Source organism: Argiope bruennichi, chromosome 4, assembly GCF_947563725.1.
Source record: "Argiope bruennichi chromosome 4, qqArgBrue1.1, whole genome shotgun sequence".
NCBI lineage: Eukaryota > Metazoa > Arthropoda > Arachnida > Araneae > Araneidae > Argiope > Argiope bruennichi.
In genome coordinates, this window is record NC_079154.1 from 91,692,553 (window position 1) to 91,709,019 (window position 16,467).

At 31.3% G+C, this 16,467-nt stretch overlaps 1 protein-coding gene across 4 annotated transcripts in view; it reads left to right on the forward strand.

Moving 5' to 3' along the window:
* The window catches only part of LOC129965792 (paired box protein Pax-6-like), a 129,814-nt gene that overhangs the window by 87,502 nt on the left and 25,845 nt on the right, over positions 1 to 16,467 (forward strand). The window lies entirely within an intron of this gene.

Genomic DNA, 16,467 nt, shown 5'->3' on the forward strand with positions numbered 1-16,467 from the left:
TTCCATATTGAATTCAACAAAATCCTCCACTTTACTTATTCCTACCATTTTTTTATTTTGTTTATAAATCCCCCAAGCAAGATAAATGGCTAGATTCGATTACTTATTATATTTACAATTTGAAACAATGCTTTAACGCTGTTATCTCTGGAATCCTATCGACACCGTCAGACACCGGAGATTTGGCAGAAGAAGAAAAAAATTCCAGAGAGAGCCCTACCAACAAAACACTTAGTCAGACAGACAGTCTACAAATTGGACCTTCGTGTTTGTGATGCAAATGAAGTATAACACTGGGTTTCTTCGTTTAGCCTGCGACCGCCGTCACCATATTATAATAGAGTCCCCTTCTGTACTTCCCCCGTGTGTATCTCCATTGCAAATCTCGGCCACTTGTGTCAACTCAATATTCTTCGGGAACGGTTTTCCAGCGAGCGAGCGGTATTTTTGCTCATTTGAATTTTCGATCCTTGATTTCCGGAGTGGGAGATTTTCCCGAACCGATTCCCCCCCCCCCTACTCTTTTCCAACTGCACCTTCTCTCCCCCCCCCCTACTTTCATCTTATTTTCGTGATCCCTACGCTGTAGGGTTGCCAAATTGAATCTATTTTCTCGAATTTTTTTTATTACTATTTTTTTCTTCTTTTTCTTATTACTTTTAGGGCTTTTTTTTTTTCTTTGCTCTGCTTTTTTCGCGTTTGTATTAGTAAAGCAGTAGTTGAGAAGAAAGCCTGCTTGGGAGAAAAAATAGCGCCAAGTTGATTTGCTTACGGTAGTCAACCTTAGGAGGAGTCCAGTGTGGAGTTGGAAATCAATCTAAATGCGGCAACTGGTGAATGTCGGGGCTTTTATTTTGGTTCACTTCATCGAGTCTTCTTCGTTTCTAGGATTCTAGGATTTTTCTTTACATTTTTTTTTTGTTTAATTTTTTTTTTCAACCTCTTTGAGAAGAATCCAGGATGTTGCACTGCTGAAGCGGGAGCTGGAGCCGATAAATGGTTTCTGTTTTTGGTGGTGTGACGGAATTAACTGTAGCACGTGTTGGAAATCGACAGGCTGAGAGTAATTGCATTTCAAATCAGTGCGAAAAGCTAAAAATAAAGGAGGCTCTTTTTTTCTTTGAAAAGCATATAAAAAAATTCTTTATTCGCTCTTTTGCAGAGCAGTCTTCGTTTTCATTTCTTTTGAAATTATTTAAGGAGGTTTAAAATAAGGTAGCTAACTGATTTTGGTTAGTTTATTCGTTTGTAAATTTTTTTAACGTTTTGTTAACTCTATAGCATGGTTTTAATATCAATATGCATTTAACCTTATAAAAATTTAATTCTTTTGTCCAATGTTGTGAAAAGTTCGTTAATGGAGAGATGTTTGAATGTCTTGTAATAAGAAGGTTGTTGCTATCTTTTCTCCATTTACTAATGAAATCACATTCTATATGAAACTTTGCTTTTTGGGAGATATCAGCATGTTGTGTTGTTGTATTAATATTGCTATTTTTGTATGGCGTTATATAGAAATCATGTTATATTCTGCACATGCAGTCATAATGCAATGCCATGTCCTATAACCGCAAAGTATAGTCATGCTGCCAGAGGTGTGTCAGAATACTGTACTATAGAAGTAAAGCTGCTATCTTTTCCCTATTGTATTTTATTGAAATCTTGATATTTGAAAGATGTCAAAATATCATGTTATAAGAAGTCTATTACTATTTTTCACTGCATGATGAAGAAAATGGATTTATAGATTATCGTATCGTGTTCTAGAACATATAATTTTGTATCATGTATGAATAAGAATATGTTGAAAAAGGTGAATAAAAAGAACAAACAGAGTAATAAAGAATGTTTTATCTAAATACCATCTTCTTCCAAATCTCAAAGGAGTGGCGGTGGCCTGGTGGTAAGGTCTCGGTTCGTGAACCTTAGGGTTTCAAGTTCGAGACCAGATTCCTCAGAAGAACCGCCATGTAAGGATATATGTTGCACGTTAAATCCGTTAGGGCTAAACGTCCTCCCACCGGTGTGGTGTTGAGAAAGGGGCATGATCTCAGGTGCCGCTCTCGTCCTCTGACCACTGTTCGAAATTACGAGGTCCGTCCCAAAATAGCCCTAGTGTTTCTTTAAAACGGAACTTAATATAACTTAACCGGTTTCAGTGTTCGAGTTACCTATTCCTTTTTCAAAACTTCATTAATTTTTACTCAAATATAATAAAAAATAATACATAACTGATTAGAGAGCCAAACTAAGTAGAGACAAATTAACATACATTTTAAACGGACCACTTAAAGAGGTTTAAGTGCATGCATTTAACACAAAGTAATCTTAATCAAAACTTTTGATTCAAATTTAGAACTGAAAATTAATATCTCATAATAAAAATTAAACATTTTGTCGTTAACCTTATATCATATCTAAAACAAGTGATTTTAATATGAAGATATTCTTGCACAATTTTGATTTATTTCCATTGTGTACACACACACACACACACACACACACACACACACACACACACATATATATATATATATATATATATATATATATATATATATATATATATATACCTTATTAATTTATATAATATAATTTTAATTATATTTCATCATTAATTTTATTAAATTTACTTACACATATGTGAATTTAATAACAGCTCTACTCAATGATAGCAAAGATCGAATGTTGGTCTGTTGAATATTTAGCTGCTTATTTGAATGTTTAGGAACTTACTATCCTTTTCTTGAATTTTGATTGGCATTTGTTTTATACTAGACGTCTTACGTACTGTCTTTATATAAATTTAATAACAATAGTTTTTAAAATACTTATTATTACACATACATTCTAATTTAAAAAAACTTTTAGTAAAAAGATTGATTTTGATTTCTGCTTTTTAACTTTTATAATTTTTTCATATAAAATTATGGAAACCTGATTTTTTTTCTCAAATTCACTGCTAATTGGAGACGCAGGAATAGAATTAAAATTCAATTAACTTATTTCCAACATGAACTGATTGATAACTGAATTTCGAAAATTTTGAAAAAGTGTACTGACGTTAAATATATAATGAAGAGCTCCAAATTTCAAAACTCTAGTCCATTAAGAAGTGAGTGGAATGTCGATTATAAAATTTCATCATCAAAAACATGAAAAAAGTCAAACGAAGCAATTCCTGAAATTGGGAAATACATGTATAAATTAAGCTTTTATTTTAGTTAATAAAACTAAATATAATTTAAAATTTATTAACTAGTTTTAATGAAATTTTTCAACAAACTTATTTCTTAAATTACAAAATTAATTCTACTACCATTTTGGAGGCAGCAATGACATTGCGTTTGAACACATGCTTTAAAACCGATTACAATTTAAATTCCGCTGTGCAATACATGAAACATTTTTTGAGAGGTCGTAGGCATTTATTTCAGTTGGTCAAATATCCTCACCTCGGCGTCTTGAAAATAGAAGTGGAAAGAGAGTGGAAGCAGCCAGTTCAGTTGTTGTTCTCAACATCTGACCTCAGTTCAAAAAAGCAAATTCACTACGAAGAGTCCTCATGTAGCTTCAAACTGGGACATTAATCTATCTAAATGAAACCGAAATGTTCACTTTATATTTAATAAAAAAAATGGTTTAAAAACGGAATCCAAGGATTAGTAAATATGTTGCCAAACAATTGTTATGCAATTTTTAGAATTAATCCCTTTCAGAATTTTGAATTTATTTGCACGCCGTACGAAGCCAAGAAAGCGATACACATCTTTATCTGGTAGATCAATTAGGAACCTTTCCCGTTGTGTGTATTTATGCGAATTCGGTGGGGGAATTGAAAGAACGGAAGGGGGGGGGGTATACGGTTCGCTACAACAGCGCCGCACTGTGGACACACTCGGTCGTAAGCTGTCGGGCCGTGTAATCGAAGAGTTCTTCGGCAGGCATTACCCCAATGCCCAAAAATGCCCGGGAAATTGATCTCCAACCAATGGTTTTAATGGACCAATGAGAAACAAGAATGCGGGGTTGTAGCAGACCGTCGGAGCTCAATGTTATAATTAATTGGGAGAAGAACGGACCCCCCCCCCCCCTATGCCCCTGTTCTTCATTTTCCGTTCTTCTGTTTTTTTTGTAACGATATGGAGAAACATCTGAGAGATTTTAGAGATATGTTATTATTATTTTTTTATTCTGAATGTAAGTAGATGAGTATCACTTCAAAGTTTTATAACAGGTCTGTTTACATTTTTGTATTTTTAGTTAAATTACGAAATATTCGCCGGCAAAATGCTTTTTAATTAATAAACATGGATATCAGAACAAAGATATATTCTATTGATGCTAGCAGATTTTTTGTCTCCGTCTAAGTTATTATTATTATTTTATTTTTTTTTTTTTAGTCTCCATGAAATCAACAAGATTTTCTAGATATGTGATTTGTCATCAAATTTGTCTATCAAAGTTTTATTATTTATTTCTTTGTGAGAAGTTGATATAATTAAAGTTTCAACTAACATCGAACAAACTTTGAACACTTGAGGGAAAAGATAGTGTGCATTTTATACATTTTGTAACACTAAGAAGTGACCCGCCCTCTTTTTTTAAGACTTCAATAAAGCCAACTGCATAGGCTATAATTTTTTTCATCCATTTACTTAAATTTTTGTGAGGAAACAAATCAAAGATCGACATTCATCCCACCCCCACACACACGCATAAAGAAACTGTTGAATGGTATCAACTACTTTTAAAATTTAATCAATAAGTATTGAGATCATACGAGATGTTTTAAATATTTATTAAATACTTTTCTTTTGTTTCATGTGTACATTTCAATGGTTTCAAAACAGCGTCATAAAAAGCTTTAAAATTAGGGGGGAGGGGTGCAACTATTGTAGAATTTTATGTATTCCTAGTAGTTTTCCTTTTTCAGTTTAATGCAACAATTTTTCAATTGAATAATTTATGAAAAATGGAAGTGAATTTAATAACTTGAACTAGTATATTTTTGCACAGTAATATGAATTTATAACGAAAATATTTAGCTTACTAAAATTTATTATGGATTATTCGAATGCCTTTTTATAATTTTTTCTTTTGTTTTCAATTATTTTTAGAAGTAGAAAGTTTCTTTTATAGATTAACAAAAATGTATAGAAAACTCAAAGAAACCTATAGTAATTTAACTATGCATTTTCTATGACACACATTGTTATGCATTGTTGTTATACATATAAAATACGACACGAATTTCTATTTTTTAAGATACTTATTCAGAGATATGAGGAACTGAAATAATTTGGTAATGAAGTTTTGGATTTGTGACCGGAGGGATAGATTCCAAACTCGTTACTATCAAAAGTCCGGCGTGCTTATAGATCTGATATTCGTTAAAACAAATCAGATGTTAAACAGCCAACCATTGGTTAGTGCGCAAGTTTGGAAAGTGCGTTTCATCTCAAATGTCTTCCTTTTCATCTGATTATAGTTCGAAAATAAGAGGCATCCTTCCAAATTTATGTAATTTCAAAACGTTTTGTTAAATATTTAAGCTAAACTAATTAAAATTTCTGAAAACATACAAATTAAAATAATTACTACTCGAATTCCCATTTCATAAAGGAAGTAAAAAATAATAAATAGAAGACAAAATAGAATTATGTCTTCTATTTTGAAACAGAAGAGCAAATTTTTCAGCAAATGTATTTTAATTCAAGTAAGATTGTACACGCAATATAACATCTGTTTGAATGTGTTAAACTGAAATTCAAGTGTGGAATGTTTTGCGTGATTGGGAAATATTCCGCATTAATATTCCTTTTATACAAAATTAAGTACTTTGAATTTTATGAATCGAGAGTTAAGTACATTTAAAATAAATTGATTTTATAGCTTTATATAGAACAGATAATTTTATAAAATTTCACAGCTATTATTATTTTTAGTTATGTTTTGCCGTTTCAAAATAAATAAAAAAAGCCCTTAATAATTAAATGTTATCAGTTATAAAATCCCAAGATTATAGTCAGGATAAATAAATGTATAAAAGAGTCTTTTACTTGATGATCTTGCGAGAAGAGTCTTCATGAAATGTATCTCTCGGAGCAGAATTTTTCAGAGAAATCGAGAAAACGGCCGAGATATCCATCCAGATGATTGAGACGTTCATGTCAGAGGCTAAAAGGGAGGCGGTCAAAATCCCCTGCCCAAAAACGACGCAATCGTTTGTCATCCCATCCCCCAGCAATTCCCAGAAGAGTCCTTAATTCGTGTTTTTGTACCATGCTCTTGGATATCAGCACTGATTGCGATAAGGTTAATAGACTTAGATCTCCCCTCGGTACCATCGGTCAACTCGCGATGAAACAGAAATGTGTTTTACAAGGTTTTCTCTTTCACTAGCTTTTTAGTATTGAGTATTTTATTCATATTAGAATCGTTGTTTTCAAAAGTGGTATAAGTTTGCTACATTTGAGCTTCAAGATTTTAAAGATCAGTAAAAGAAGTTTTAAAACAAATGCATTAGATTCGTATATAATAAAGCGTATTTCTTTCTTTTTTATCATTATTTAATTTACTCTACCATAATGAGATATAATTGCATTTATTTTTCATCATTTATTTTTGTCCTTATAGAAAATCTTTTTTGCATTATAAGAACAGTTATTTCTACTAATTGAAAAATAATTAAATGATGGGCAATTGTTTAAATTAGTTCTCATTTTGCTGCTTTTGATATTACCTAATTGCAAATTGAATACTTTAATTTTTATAAAATAATTATTTTATACATGATTTGCGAGAACTCTGCTTAAATCTAGTGATGACGGCTCGGATTATTTCATTTGAAAACTTTTAAATTTTACTATTTATTTTCGGCATCTTTAAGCATTAATAAGATGCGTTTATATTTTAGATTTTTTATTAGAAACCAATCGTCTTTGAAAAATCTTGGTTAATGTAAGTTCCCTTAGAATATTTATTATACTTAATACCAATTAAATCTTTTGTACACCAATTGTCCAAAATTCGCTCAACAAAGCATTTCTAAATTTTAGATTATGACAAATATTAAAGAATTAAAGCATGGACCTTTCATTTGTTTTGTGTATTGTGTACAGGAACATTTTTAATGGAGTTGAGGTCTATGACATCCTAGTATTCTTAAAAACTTAAGTATCTGAGTATTCTGCTTCAAATTACATATTATCCTTTGTTATCACGAAGGATTTCACTTTCTAATTTCTCATGCAAATTGAATAGATAATAAGCAAAATCTTTTATCCTTAGCTTCCAAACATGGAAAAAAAATCAACTAAATTAAGTATTTGATGAAAAAACGCTTGATTTTCATTGCATCAATACATTATGTAAAAAGATATTTTTTTAAAAAAATATCAAAATTCTACCAAAATTTGCATGAAAAGTAAATTGGTGCTATTAAAAAGGCATTGGTGTAAATTTTTAATGTAAAAATCAATTTTAGGCAATAATATTTTCAGAAGTAAATTTTTGAGAAAAAAAATCAAAGTTTATATTAATTTATAATTTATTTAAATAAAAGTTAAAACTTTTTTTAAAAAAATTGCCCCAAAATTCACATTTAACGCAAGCGCAGACACGATCATTTTGTTTTTCAATCAATAGAGCTGAAAACAAAACTTTTTGCTCATTAAGATAAAATGAATCTTGGATTTACAAATCATTATTTTCAATTAATTTTAGAGAAAAAAGGCTAATACGAATTATCACATGTTTTCTTTAAGGATAGGTTAAATATTAATTCTGACATCAGTTTTGTCATTTTTAAAAGCTTTAGTTATTTTTAAATTGCCTCTAGATAAAGATGTGTTTTTTAAAAAAAATCTTTTCTCAAGAAATAAAACATGGGTTATGTTTCCGAAAGATTTTCGTTCTTGCAATTCCATTATGGATAGAGACTCTTTTTCCATATCTTAGTAATCTGAAAGCAAATGACCAGCAGGAAAAAAAAATTAAAACGATAAAAGTAGGTATAAATTACGTGAATATAGTAGGACTATGCAATTATAGGGCAGTTCTACGGTTTTTTTTATTTTTATATTACCTTCAGCAGGAAGTTTGACCTTTTGCATAATACTAAAAGATCGCCATTTTGACACCGATGAAGAACAATTATGCCCGAACAGGGATTCGAACCCGGGACAACCGGGAAGATGCGCTACCCCTATGCAAGGACGCCGGTACAGTCTTTCGTTAGTACTCCAAATAATGCATGCAGAATAGGAATATATTTCTGAAAAAGAACATATGCAATTGTGTACACATAAGGAAATAAATCTTGAAAGACAGAAGCTGGCGGACTGCTTGGTGTTTATTCAATATTTATGTTTTAACTCTTCGAATACATAACACATTGATTCCATATGCCTCCTTTGTGATCCACACCTCTTATCTAATTATACTGAACAATATATCAAATTAGATGATCCCTATTCTGTTATAGAATTTAAGAGATAGCAAAGAAAGTGTTTTCATTTTAAGTGGATGATCCAAATATCAGTCAATGTGGGCAATGTGTCTTGGCAGCGAACATATTGAAGTTGGTGATCATTGCAAGAATTCACATTTATTCATTGAAATACCGTAGAGATCACATTATATAAAATAAATCTGCTACGTTGTTTTAGAAAAGTATATTAATTTCATAAATTATTAATTTTCATTGGAATTGAAAAGGCTTGCAATTGTGAAAGCTTTACTTTCCCCTTTTCATTCTAAATCTTATCTGTATGATTGATCAGCATCAGTCTGATGAGGGCCAAACTCATTTTAAAACCATTTATTCAATGTCAAGCATAATCTTTTGAGCAAAAAGCAATGGCAAGTATAATCTTCAGCTGCAATTTGAAACATATGGTAACATTCTTTTTGCGTTTTACTAATCTCATACTACTACTAATTAAAATATCTTGATTTGTGCAGTGTTCCCACTCATTTCCTGAACTTGGTGAGACAGTTCATTACACCTTGGTGTGAAATGTTATGGTAAAGAAGAAATAGAGAGAGGAAAAAAAGATTAAAAGAAAAGAAATCGCGCTTACTTTCAAACCTCTTTCCATTGTCCGTCTATTTGGAGGCTCCCAATGACAAATGGATGCTTCCAGAAACGAGAGGAAACGAACAACATCAAGTGGTGTTAAAGGAGGTGGGAGGGGTTGGCAAAAAGCGATTTCAAAAGTCTTTCAAAGCGTTCTCCTTACACGGATTATAAGTTATCTGGGCGTGGGGAAGAAGAAGACTCATCAGCTTCCGTAGGAGACTTTCTCCTTCCAAGAAATGGATGGATATGCGGAGGAATAAAAGTCCTACTTTCTTCATTCGAGTGTCTTCCCACCCACAGATTTTTTTTTCTCCATCCTCCTCATGTTTTCTTTTCTTTTTTCTTATGACCCCCTTCTTGTTTTTCACTTTGCGTCTTTCCACTATTAATGATGCTTCTGAGACGTGACCATTATTTTCTCGGTTTTGGCTCGTGGATATTTTCCTGGAGATTCTTCTGGCGAGGGATTGGCGAGAGTGGATGGCCGAGCGTGAGGGGAATGCCCGTGCCAGGTATACAAAGCTAGTTGGTATCTTCCGAGGGTGGTGGTGAAGGCCATAATGTGGTAGTTTCTGCATAAGACGTACTTGTAATGTACGTGACTTTGAACTTTCGAATCATTTGAATAAGAGGAGATTTATGAGTGAGTGAAATAGCCTCGTGATGGATTTTTTTTTTTTTTGACTCTTCTTAAAAATGGTTTGACATTTTTCTTAAAGAGTAGATACGAAAAACATTTATTCGAAGCACTTTTCTTTTAAAAATATGTTCTTATAACGCTTTTAGTTGAAAGAAAAATGGTGATGCCAATGACCTTTAAACCTGTTTTCACCTTTTTCTCATTTTTAATGCAATTCTGACTTGAACCATAGTGTCGAAATGCTGTTGTATCAGAGGAAAAAGTCAATTATGATTAATATTTTGAAATCTAATACAAATCTCAATGAATTATATATCGCTTCCTTATGTTAGTTCGCAAGTAACTAGAATAAATATGTGGATAAATTCAGTTGAGAAATCTATGTACATAAAATAAAAAATTTGTCTTTCTTTTTTCTGTGTATGTTTGAGCCTTATACGATTCCGCAGACTATTTGAGTGAAATTTTGTACACAAGCCCTAAGTACTTAGCCCTTAGAAAGAATTATCGTTATATCAAAAAATTTCTATGACCCTCTAAATAGCTTTATGTTTTTCTGGCAAAAATTCTGAGTAAATCTTTGAACAAAAATTGTTTTAACATAATCTTAAAATTAAATAATTAGTATTTCAAAGAAAAAATAATTATTTCTAAATGGCTATTTTTCTGATTTTAATTTATTTTTTAAAATTTATTTAAGCACATTTTATTACAATGTCTTTTTTTTCCCTTGAAATATTAAACGGAATTCGTTTGGCATTACTGCTTGGCTACATTTATTACTCACTCACTTTCATCCATATTGAAGATAAATTATTTTCTGTGGCTATTTTTACTTTTGCTTTTGTTACACAACTTTTTTTTAGTTGGATTTGAATTGAATTGCTACGTGGTAGCTTTTTGACTTTTAAAAAAAATAGTCTTTTAAAACTCTTGCAATTGTTTTAATTCTGTGATCTAATTTTCTTTCATATCTTAATAATTTAAAAATTTGCTAATTGCTTAAAAATTTGCACTAAATTAGCATACCATAACTCTTTTTTTACTGGTTTCTAACTTAAGTTTATTGAATAGAATTCTATTTAAAAATAGATAAATAAAAAGAAATTTAAAATATTTTCAAAATATTTATTTATTTATATGGGTGTTGACATCTCAACGCTCAGCTCATGCTCTTTTCACAGATGCAATGCTCATTTCACATGCTTTTTTCACACTCAAGATAAAATTCTGAGTAATTCACGCATTTCTTACTCAGAATTACATCTTAGCCTATGAAAATTATTTACTTGCGGGTTATTTCAATTTTGTAATAGCTGGAAATCTCTTTTAGCAGCATTTTATATAAAAACTCCTAATCCTTATAATTAAACATTTTATTGTGACAATTTTTTCCTTATCGAATCTCCCTTTCTCATTTGGGGGCACCTCATAATTGAGGATGAGAATCCTCCGGGATGATGGGTGGTTCTTGCCATTTTGGTGGGTATAGAAAAAGGTGGGGCAGGGCTGCCTTCCATCTATGAGGGTACTTACTTCTCAAGAAAGGGTTGAGCCGTGACCGGTGATGGTCCTTAGACTCAACCACAATTCCCACCAGTTGCTGTTGCGGCGATCCGGTCATTCACATTCCTTCGGGCGGGTTGGATCAGCCGATTATAGGTTATTGAATACCTCGCCTAATTATTATAAACATTTTATTAAGACAATCCTTCCCTTATCGAATTCCTTCAATAACTCATTCTTATCTTTATGACCGAGTCTTTAGCTTTCCTTAAAGCCACTAAAAATTTTTTAGTTTTAGAATTTTTTTTTTTTTTCCTTGTAGATAGTTTCTCTATCCTAGAAGCCTCGAAAATATTATTTTTCAAATGACAGAGAACGTGGATATTCATAGAATAACAATAAACAATTTTTTAATTACAGCAAAACTAACCCAAAAAAATCGAAATGATGTGAGCCCCAGGATATTCAGTATTTCTTGAAATGAAACAGCTTACTTTCTCTCGAAAATGGTCACTTAGAAAGGATTGAATCGAACCCATACTTAGAAAGGATTGAAGATATTATTACATATTACCAAAAAATTTCTCTTTAAAATATGTGCCAAACTTACGAAAATAGCAAGAATCAAAAAATTCTAGGGGATGTACTTTATTTTTTATTCCTTACTCCATGATATCAAAATTATTCACTTGTCTTGTCTCACCAGTACATCACTGGCATAGGAATAGTCGTCCTGAGGGCTCTTGATACTTGCTATATCAGACTACTCTTACACACTTTGTCTGTGAGCACCTTAGAATTATGAAATATCCTGAGGATTCTTAGCGCTTTTAAGTCTGCCCCAAGTGTTACACGGAAAATCATTTTTTTTTCACCTGATCACATTCTTATTTGTCTGGGCCTGTCCAGGTAGGATCTTATTGACAATCCATTGTTAGTATCGAACTTTAACAGGGTGTACAATTTCACAGACTTGATATAGCTTTGCTATTCTTGGGGAACCACACAACAACAGATCTAACTTGTGCGAAATCTAAATAAATGGTGGGTCTTAGATAAAAGCCATTCCAGAACTTGTTATCACCAGATCACTACAAGCCTTCGATAGCTATATGAATGCAGATCCTTGCAGCAGAAACATTTTGTTTTTTAACTTTGATAAGCACCGCTTCAAATAAAAACTAAGAACTTCTGCTGTTAAGACCAAATTATATATGTGTATGTAAGCATTATTTTATGTGAAGCAGGATGCAGGTTGAAGATACTTTTGATTTCGTGACGTCGCTTTATTTCATTTTGAAGAAGCAGGCATATATACAAGCGATGAGCACACAGAACGACACAGAAAGGAATATGAGGAAAAGCTCTTGAACATTTTATCCCTGGTCCTATATAACCTGAGATTTTGATAGCGAAAAAACTATTTCTTCACAGTGCTAATATATTATTAAGATTTCGATAGGGATTTTCGTTACACGCGTTGAAGAGGTAGGGGAAACACAGGGAGATTTTAAAAAGAAATTTGTCTCATCAGCGGTGTTTTGTCTCTTCACGCGGAGTGTGGGAAAGTTAGGTTTTTAGCCGATTCAGCAATTTTACATAGCTTCTCTTGAATTAATTAAGTAGAGACAGTGGAATTGGATCAAGAAATAAGAGAATATTTTTAGAATGAAGTAACTACGGGCTAAATAAGGATAAAATCTTGTAAATTAATTAAATTGAAATGAAAGTTTAAAATATCATCATATATATATATATATATATATATAATGTAAGCATGATTTTTCTTAAAAGCAGAAGGCAGATTCGCCGATAGAGAAGAGAATTTGCATTTTTAAATTTTAACACACACACACACACACACACACACACACACACACACACACACACACACACACACACACACACACACACACACACACACACACACATATATATATATATATAGTGTTTATCAATCCTTACACTTTCCCCGACTTCCATCAACTGAATAACTTATTTGTTTATCAAGAAATAATTAAATATTATGAATTAAAAAAAACGCCTTTAGAGCCGATAATTTAACTCGCAATTCAAGAGCAATTCTTTTCGACAAGAAAAGACTCAGTTCATATGGAATTAAAAAAAGATTTAGAGCAACGCTATGCTAAACTTTCCCATTTCATTTAATTTTTTTTTTATTAACAGATATCTCTCTGTCTCCTCTCTCCCTTTTCTTTTGTATATAATAAGGACTGCAGACTTTATCAGCACTCTTCGAATTAAGCGATTGAAAAAGCCCAAGTTGCGACTACTCAGCCGATGAACTTCTGCGCCTAAGCGTACCTAACAAGGCTTACACAATTAAACCCAAAATGGTGATATCGAGTGCGTTTTTAATTGGCTGAAAAATTTCCTTCACTAATCTTTTTTATTATCATTATTATTTTTTCATTCTTACATGTTCTACCTAAAGCTTTTTTTTTTTTTTTATCTATTTTGTATAATTTTTTTTTTGTTTCGGTATCGCCGTTTCCTTTTATACATAATTTTTTTTATTGTTTCTTCAGCTGCGACCGGCTCCTCTCTCTCTCTCTCTCTCTCAATTTTTTTAAAAATATTTTTTGCTACTCCCAATTTACCTATTTTTTCCTCCTTTACCTTATTATTTTTACAGTGATAATGAAAGCGATTCCAGCTTCGAAAGAACAATGGCAAAAAGAAAGTTCGTTGGGTAAAAAAAAAAAAAAAAAAAGACCTGATAATGAAAGATTAAAACAAAAAGAACAAATGAATGAAAAAAATATAGAAGCGAAGCAAAAAGAGGAAGGGAAGAGAGAGAGAGAGAGAAAAAAAATTACAGAGAAAAGATTTTTCCAATCGAAATTTTTCGCTAAGTATCGCACGAGAAAAGGGGAGCATAATAGCAAGTAAAACAAGAAAAAAAAAAAAAGATATTTTTTTTATCCCAACTTTTCTTTTGCGTGTTTAATTAGCAAGAATTGTCATTGTGAAAATGGTCGGAAAACAGACTGCCACTAGATAGTGAATAGCATTGAAAAATAGGTATCTACAAAAATTTTTCAACAACAGTAAAGTTAAAATCGAAAAGGGGAGAGATATCGTATTTTTCTTCCTGAATTTTTTTTTACCGAGTGAGGATCTTTTTTTAGGAACGAAAATCGTTAGAAATTTCACGCTTTACGCTAGCGTTAACAAATACAGAGCCGCTGATATATTTTTTTTCAGAGCTAAAATATTTTTTCGATGTAGTCCTCACTTCTACTAAATGCGTTTACGCCTGCATGACTTAGTTCGGTTTTCAGCTTGTTTTGTTAGCAACTGCGTTTAATGGACATCTGGTATTCGCTGAGCTAAGCGTCTGAAAAAAAAAACTAAATTACGGGGCTTTACCAAGGTATGTAAGCAAATAATGGCTTAATCCACGTGAAATTAAGGACACAAAAAGTTGTTTTGATTCAAAGTTAACGATTTTCTGCCTTACATTGCATCTGATTAACAACTAATGGTTTTGTTAGATTCTGACACTCAAACATTTAGGATAATTTTTTTGTTTGGGATTTTTGCATTGTAATATTTATTTCGCAGATGTGAATGATTTTGGTTAGATAATTTATTTGCGTAAAATATTTATTTCTGTTTAATTTTAAACAAATTTAGAATGCATCAAATAAAATTCAATAACCATAAAGAATTTCCTTTTGCTATTAATCGTTTCATTAAAACTGTCAAATGAAATCAAAGTTCGTATTTTTTTCATAAATTACAATACGCTTCTTCAATACAGCGATAACTGTGTGATGCGAAACCACGTGATAGCACGTGATTCTGATTTTACACTTTCGAAAAGTCAACCAATCAAGCTTCCTTTATTTTATATTTAACAACACTAAATGGTAAACGATCTTTTAAAAATTGGTTAAATGTTCTATTTAATAAAGAACTGTCGTTTTAATAGTATAGATTCAGGCATATGATACGTAGAACCAAATTTGATCATTTATTTTTGATGAAGCTGCCCTTATCTTGAAGCAGAGAAACTAGCCTCTTTTATTAAATTCGTTAACTTCAGAGGACGGTTCGTTGGACTTAAAATATTCATTTAAAACTTTAGAACTAATAGGAATTGACTATGAATTCTTTTTCATTTATGCTTTTATGAAAGGAAAAAGGTTAACAAATATTTAAAAAAAAGAAACTGATATATCCTGTGTTGATCGGGATTAAAATTGACTAATAATGAAGATGAATGTTTGTGTTGGCTTTCTATAGGCCCGACCAAGCGAATTTTTGGCGTTTTTCTGCATTAACTTCCGAAAATATTGTAGCACAAAAATGAATTTCATATGTTTTCAAATTTTAAGAAACTGTCTTTTTAATGAAACCAATTTTAATCCAGCAAATTTATCCTGAATTTTGGCAATTAAAAACTTGTTTTGCCTAATTATTATTAATAAATTACATTTTTGCTCTGAAATTAAGCCTTTTTCATTGTCTCATTAAATATTTAATCGCATGATTTTCTTCCATTGCTGAAAGCTTAAAAGGAAGGATTCTGCTTAATAATAGTGTAGTTTATAAGACGAATAAAAAAATGGCTACAAAATCACAGAATTTGGAAGACAAATGAACCGGATATTTACATTTTTAACAGAGCCATGATGTTATGGGACTGTCCGTATAGAAAGGTTCGTGCATACAATAAACAGAACTTAAATAAGACAATCAAAATAACACGAACTTAATGTCAGATAATTTGGTGGAATCATGGACATGAAGTTATATCTAAATGATTTATCTGAAATCAAACGCAATAATATTCCAGCGAAACTGCTTGTCTCCTGAGGCGACTAGTATATAAAGCTTTTAAAGTAAAGTGCTTTTATATAAAATATTAAAATATACAAAATCTTTTTATCATTTATTATCACTTGCTTTTAATAAAAATTAAAATATCATTTGAACTACTCTGTTTTTATAAACCATCGATGCCTAATTTTCTTAATGCCTAATTATTTTGTATACTTCTGATTCAAATTTCTTTCTCAAATGGCATTGACTTTCTCTCAAGAAAGTCAGCCACTACTTTACTATCCATAAATACATATTCAAAAGAAGTATTAAAATAAAAGGGAAATAAAAAAAAATAATGTCAAATATGTTAAAAGTGTAAAAAATATAATTTTTTTTTAAATTTCTAATTAATCGAATATTTAATTAATTTTTAGACATAAAA